This window comes from Bos grunniens, chromosome X (genome assembly GCF_055505025.1).
Source record: "Bos grunniens cultivar Pamir isolate PY7600 chromosome X, Bosgru_T2T1.0, whole genome shotgun sequence".
In the NCBI taxonomy this organism is placed as follows: Eukaryota; Metazoa; Chordata; class Mammalia; order Artiodactyla; family Bovidae; genus Bos; species Bos grunniens.
In genome coordinates this window covers 89,715,177-89,722,651 of record NC_141194.1, presented here as the reverse complement: position 1 = coordinate 89,722,651, position 7,475 = coordinate 89,715,177, and the positions used below count along the sequence as shown (strand labels likewise).

The 7,475-nt window shown below is 42.4% G+C and overlaps 1 pseudogene across 1 annotated transcript; it reads left to right on the top strand.

Moving 5' to 3' along the window:
- The first annotated feature begins 906 nt into the window (after positions 1–906).
- On the top strand, positions 907–4,918 carry LOC147340870 (E3 ubiquitin-protein ligase RNF168 pseudogene; annotated as a pseudogene). The gene has a single exon (XR_015158606.1). The product of XR_015158606.1 is annotated as an E3 ubiquitin-protein ligase RNF168 pseudogene (transcript).
- Positions 4,919–7,475: the final 2,557 nt, after the last annotated feature.

Genomic DNA, 7,475 nt, shown 5'->3' with positions numbered 1-7,475 from the left:
TGTAGGGATGTGTTTGTATACTGATCTACAAAAGGTAACATCTCATTTTAGTTTTCCAACCCTCCTATCACTATAGTGGGTTGACATATGTCCTGAAAAAGACATGTCCAAACCGCAATCCCTGAACCTGTGATGAGACCATTTGGGGAATAAGGTCTGTGGCATGAAACTACATGAAATCATGAAATTGACATTAAATCATCCTGTATTTAGGGTAGACTCTACAATGAATGATTGGTGTCCTATAAGAAAAAGGCGAGAGGGAGAGCGTTGTGACCTCACTAGCCCTTTTGAGATTGCTACAGCACCGCCCCCAAGATTAGGCTTCCCTGATAGCTCCGTTCATAAAGAATGTGCCTGCAATGCGGGAGACCTGGGTTCGATCCCTGGGTTGGGAAGATCCCCTGGAGAAGGGAAAGGCTACCCACTCCAGTATTCTGGCCTGGAGAATTCCATGGACTGTATAGTCCACGGGGTCGCAAAGAGTCAGACACACCAGGGCGACTTGCACTGCACAAGAGAGAGGAGGGTCGGCTCAGAGCCCTGAGAAGTGCACAGGTGCAGTAGACCCCACAGCAAAGGTCAAACGGAAGTTCCTCTGCTGAGGCGGCATCCTGGAAGAAGCTTTGGTCTTTGTGGAGTGGTGGCTTGGGGCCTGTGCACCTCAGCAGTCTCGGGCTTAGCTGCTCAGAACTGAGGGAGAAGCCTCACCTGCAAACAGGGAGGAATGGAACTTGGCGCCTGCCTTGTGCCTCACTACGGAGCCCTGCGCCCACCACTGCCCTACTGCAACGGTTGGCAGTGCCTGGGAACAGTCAAGGTTAGTTTGCTTCCTTTTGGGATACTTGTCTTTAACACCGACAAACACACCGCCTTCTGGGGTCGTACAGTTTTCCTGGCCCACAGAAGACATTTGAAGCTCCCAATCCTGGAATTCTGGTATTGATGTGAATACACCTTATAGCATATTAGAATGGCTGTACTCAGAGATACCATCCCTTCCTTGTTGGAATGCCAGTGCCACATCTGTCTGGAAATCCTCATTGAGCCTGTGACACTGCCTTGCAACCACACGCTCTGTAAAGCATGCTTCAAATCGACTGTGGAGAAGGCACATTTGTGCTGTCCTTTCTGTCGCTGCCGGGTCTCTTCGTGGACTCGGTACCACACCTGAAGAAATTCTCTTGTCAATATGGAACTGTGGGAGATAATTCAAAAACACTATCCAGAGGAATCCCGGCTTAGAGTCTCTGGGCAACAATCAGAGGAAATCATTGATGACTATCTCCCTGTTCATCTATTAAGTCAACCTGGGGAGTTAAGAAGAGAATATGAAAAGCAGAGAAGCAAGGAGGAGGCAGAGCGATGAGCCATTCAGGAGGGAGAAAACAAAGCCAGTGAAGAATACATACAGAGATTACTGGCAGAGGAGGAAGAAGAGGAAAAGAGACAGGCAGAAAAAAGGCAGAGAGAGATGGAAGAAGAACTGAAAAGAGAAGAAGCGCTGGCAAGAAGGCTAAGCCTTAATATTAGCAATGTCTGTGAGGAACGTGTCTCGGCTCTCCTCTCGTATTCCAAAAAATCTAATCCAGTCACACCCAAGTCACGAAGGAAAAGGAAGAGCAAACGAAAAAACACTGGCGATATTCAGAAGTATTTGTCACCAAAATCTCAACTTGAGTCAGCGTCACAGTCTGAAGTTGTAGAAGAAGACAGGAAACCTCCAGGTCCGAGGAAACTGACAGCGGTGATGGGAAGAACCCTACATGGCAAGACATAGAAGTTGAGGAAGATATGCCAGCGCTTTCTCCTCAAATATGCCTTGAAGTTCAAAAGCAAGATGCAGAAGCTTCACTGCAGTCACTGAAGTAGACCTCAGTTATGTGCCAGTGGTGGAGAATGGTAGCTTGGAGGCAAAGTAAAAACAAAACAAATCAGTCATGAAAGAGAGTTATGTGTCATCAGTCATGAAGAGCCTAAAGCTGGAGTTTCCTCTTCTGGAGAAACTGCAGTTAAGCCTTATGGCGAAACGGAGAGTGGATGTACAGTGTCAGATGTGACACAGACACTGAAAAATAACACAGCTGTGACAGAAAATGAGGAGTCTCACCTACTGACCAATAAGGACATCTCCAGAGCAAAAAACCAGGAATCTTTGTCTGAAGCAGTCAGCAATCCATGCTATTCTACAAAAAGAAGGAAAATGTTCCTCAAAGTTTCCTCCGACCAAGAGTAAACAAGTCCTCTTCACCCCAAAACTGTTAGATTTGGAACGTCTATTTTTTGTGAGACATAAACAAGAAGAACAGGATAGGTTATTAGCATTGCAGCTTCAGAAAGAGGTGAATCAAGAACAAATGAGGCCAACCTGGCTAAAAGGATCCCCAGATGAATGTCAGCTACGAGCTACGTCTTCACCTCCAGGCAAATTACTAAATGGACAGAGGAAGCATGCCAAAGAGAGAAGCTTCCACAGACAAACTGATCTAGAGCATCCAGCACCTCACAGAACCTCGAAAAGTGAACATTGGCAACCTTCTTTTAGGTTCCAGTTGGAACATTGTTCAGTTAATGCAAGAAAGTACCAAGTTCTACTGTAGATACTTGTACATAAAATGACTCATTCCCTACAGCCTGGTAAGTCAAAGAAAAGTATTTTTCAGATGTTTCACAGATACACAAAGTAATGCTTGGGTAAGAAGAGTGTTTACAACCTAGTAAAGCTGGATTGTGAAGCTCTATCATAGACTCCTTATAAATTTTTCATTAGTGCTGCTCTGTGGGCACACTCATTGTCCCTAATTAAAGGCCTGTGTGATCACAGAGGCAGAGTATACAGATGTGTTTCTGCCAAACCCAGTTGTAAGCAAGAATTCCACTCCTTTCCTTTTTTTTAATAACTGTGACAGACTAAGTTTAAGTTGACAGTCCTTATGGATGTAAAAATGCCTTGGCCAACTCCCAGGAAATCTTAATGTCCATGCATTTCCCCCCAAGATGCATATTTTAGTGCCTTTGAGCACTTTATTGTCCTGACTAGTAATCAGAGCAACATTATCGTATACCGAGTAACTAAGGAAGCCAGGCAGAGTTTAAAATCTGTTTTCTTGCAAGTTTCTCATTACCTTTGCAGAGCACTTGACATGTATCTTCCACAACACTAATTTCCATCTCTAGTTTGATTGTTTTCAGTATTACAGCATTTTCTTTGACTTCAAATGGGTTAAACCGTGGAGTCAGAAAAATCAGACTTTTCTGGAAAATGATGACTTAGCTGAGAGAAAGGAGAGTTGGTGCAAAAGGAGTTAATCTTGGCTTGAGACTGAGTGGGGTAGATTGAGAATTTGGAAGTACTGGAACTGAGTGGATGATAGACAACTGGGTCTAGGATGGAGTAGCAGGTGGAGTTTGGCAATATATTCTTTCTTGTCTTTCTTTGCTAAATGACACAAAAAGCATGTGTGTTTTACTGCTTTTCACACCATACTATGTAAGCTGCTCTTCCAAAACACACAATGGGAATTTACTGTAGCAGAGTTATGTCCTAGTATCCTGTGTTATAGAACCTGACTAAACACGTTGTCTCCTTACGTGGTCATTTGTATTGATACTGACTCTTATTTGTGTTTATGCACAAAAATGGAAAGGATGATACTTGGATTTTGCCCTGTCTTACCCCAAAAGTTAAATCAGAGAGCAGCAATTTCACCTGTGAAATTTAACTTAGAGACTGTTAAACTTTTATTTCATTCATATGAAAAACTTGGAGCAAAAAAAACCCAACAGCTTTAACAGCATTTCTGCTGATGTCTAGTTTGCCATCCTTTTAAGGTTATAATACAAAAAATGTCCTAAAGCTAATAATACTAGCTTAAATTTGTCAGTGATTTTATACATAATTATGCTTTTTGCCTCCAAATTTCATAACTGAAATTCTGTAATTTTGCATACTTGATGACATATACTTCAGTATTGATTGGGTGATAATGGGTAGAATTCTGAAGGTAATTTAAACTTTAATTTCCCCTTTCTCATAAATGATTGTCCCCTGAGTGATGATTGTGCTGAAATGAAGTGTAGTTAGAAACTAACCAGATTTGTCTAAATAGACAAAAATCTCTCTTTTCATCAAACCTATATTTTTTAAGACCTGTTTTGCTTTACATTTTTAGAACTCCTTGAATTTAAAGTTTTGTAATTACATCTTCCTGGAGTAGTCCATTACCAAAATGGATATAAAATACTGTAATGTATTTAGGATTTACATATATAGCCACTTATTTGTCTGTGTAAAGTTTTCTAACATATTTTTAAGGTAAATTTTAATTTTTCAGTTACTCTTTCTGATGCTCCTATCATAAATGCATTTTTGTGATAAACTAGTAAATGTTTTGTGTCAGTCATTAGTATATACTGATGCGTTTCCTCCCATTTTTTTTTTCCTCCCATTTTTATGGAAGGGATATGACAGTGTTTAATTTCTCAGGGAGTACTAAAACTGTGCAGAGCTCAAGAATCTGGAAATGAAAATAATTGATAAAAAGAAAAAGAAGAGAAGGAGAGAGAGATGTCATACAGGCAAGAAGGCCATGTGAAGATGGAGGAGGAGATTGGGGCCCTGCTGCCACAAAGGAGCTCCAGAAGCATTCAGACCCAAACTACCCCAGAACATATGGAAGAAGCAGGGTCATGCCCAACATGCTGACTTTGGGCTTTATGTCTCCAGAATTATGAGAGAATACATTTTTTACGTTTCAGACAACATAGTTTGTGAAGTTTTGTTACACAGTCTTCAGGAGCTAATATGCTCACTAAATGCATCCCCAAATGTTCTTGTAAATAATCAAGACACTGCATTCTATATTTTTCATGCCTACTGTGAGAGAAATTGCAATAAAGATTTATAAGTAGAAATAAATATAGATAACGTTTCTCATTACCAGGGTTTATAAAATGTATTGTCACTTTCAGAGCTCACAGCATCCCTGTGAGGTAGTCATTGTTACTACTTCCCATTTTGTAATAGGAAAATAAAAAAGGATAACTGAGGGACAGGGAGAAGAAGAACTTGGGGGAGAGGGAAGAGGTTACCCAAGAAAAACATAAAAAGTACAAAAGAGGCGGAAGTGTGTGTTGTTGTTTAGTCGCTCAGTCGTGTCCGACTCTTTCGTGACCTTGTGGAATGTAGCCCGTCAGGCTCCTCTTTCCATGGGATTTCCCAGCCAAGAATGCTGGAGTGCCGTTTTCTTCTCCAGTGTTACCTCTATAGAACCCCCTTAATTTAAAAAGAGGAGGAAGGGCTCACTGGAGTCATCAGAAATTCCTGAGAGGAGCTGGGCCTGGGATAGTGGGCAGGACCTAAGGGGGCTAGATGGAAAGGAGGGGATGGGGAGTCCATCCTGACTGGAGTGAAGAGTGGGGGTGCCAGGTGAGCAGATAGGGCTCAGAGGCAACTGATGGGACACTCCAGGGATCTGAGGCCATCCGGGTGTAGGACTGATTGGGGAAGGACCATAGTTGCTTCCATGGGACACTACACTGCCCCTTTATACACTGATATGGTGTACAACGTGGGTAAGGAGTAAAGTGCCCCATGTCTGTCACTGGTCTACAGGGCAGAGAAGGACCAGGTCCTCTGACAGTAGGGAAGCTGAGCTGATGCTAAGTTCCCAGAGCCTCCTTTAAAGTAGGAAGCAGGCATGAAGCAGAAGGATTCATGACTAAGGGGTCCCCCACACCTCCTGGAGACCATAACACTCTCTTTAGTTTCTCTCTGACCCCAGGTCCTATGGACTCCATCTGCCAGTGAGGTCCTGTCTGCCTCCTGGGGTCACATTCCTAACCAGAACACTCTGTCCACTCGTTAGCTCCTCCCACGTTCTGGTCTGTTCCATCTCTGCATCGTCCCTGAGATCACTCAGGCATTTCTCCTCCTTTGTTGCCTCAACCCCGTTCATCAGCTCGGTGAGGTGTATCCCAACACTGTGCTTTCCTTCACACCTATTATGATTTATTCCTTATAATGTTTCTTTGAAGAATTCAATGATTTGCACTCAGAAGTTATATAGCTAAGAGATAACCAAGTGTAATACAAAGATTGATCTGAAGTCTTCACAGTGAAGCCCATACACAATCTCTTATTTCAAGGAAATAGGAAAAATGAACAAAAGGAACACAAGACTCCTTTGGCTTCAGAATCTCAATAAAAAATAGCCTCAACAGTTAGTGAAATTGTAGGTGTTAACATATCATGGAAAACAGATCTTGTGCCAATATTAAAATTAACAGCCAGGCTTTTGTATAGATGGCATTTATTATAAACAGTAAAATATATGTAATGTCTCAACTATAAAACGTTCATATTAAAGTGTCTCTAACATGAGCTGCTTTAATATTTCGAGGCGAAAAAGTTTCAGAACATCACAGTGGAAACAATCCAACACTGATAAACTCTAGTGATCAAAGACATTCTCTTTTAGTTTATTTAAAACAATTCATGATTACAGAGGGAATGTCCCAGTTGTGTATAGTAGGAGACAAGCCACTTTTCCAGACCAAAAGGCACTCAAGACTTAGGATGACATGAGCTCTGATCCAATCCAGCCAACTGGAGCTGGTTCCTTTAAAGCAGTGGTTACATGTTCTTCAGGTTGAGCTCTCAAGGACAAAGGAAATTAGAAAACACTCCTTCTCTTTAAACCTACCTTGGGCTCCCCAGGTAGCACAATGGTAAATAATCTACCTTCAAATGCAGGATACACAAGAGACAAAGATTCGATTCCTGGGTCAAGAAGGTCTCCTGGAGTAGGAAATGGCAACCCACTCCAGTACTCTTGCCTGGAAAATCCCATGGACAGAGGAGTCTGGCAGGCTACAGTGTATGGGTCGCAAAGAATGGGACACAACTCAGCATGCATGTGGACGCGCACACAGGCACACACAGACACACACTCACTTCACCCATACTGGTCAGTCTTATTGCTTTGGTCAAGTGAGTGGAAGGCAGTTCAGAGCCACCATGTTCCCATGCAAAGGTGCCATGTGGATGATCCAGACTTAATATCTTTCCTGAGAGCCCCTTGCCACACATTGTCATGAGATGATCAAGACCGTATACTTTGAGACTGCTTCCTGACTAGGCTCCTTTCAGAACAGACACTGACAATGCCTTTCTTCATGGGGCCAAATAGTTTTTCGTGGTCAACTCCTGAGTCCCCATGGCAAGGCAAGAGGAACTTGAGAACATTTGTTGCTGGACTTTTGTGGGAGCATGAGCGAATATGCGAGAGTAAGTCTTCTTCACTTCTAAACCACGGAGTCTACTTCAGTGTGGTGCTGGACTTGACTGGCCCAACTCTTGTGCACTAGTTTTTCCCCCACACTTCCTTTTTTTCTATTTTGTCTTCATTTTGTTAAATGACAGGTATTGGATCCCACCCTCAATAAAATAAAAACACTATATACTGGGGAAGACA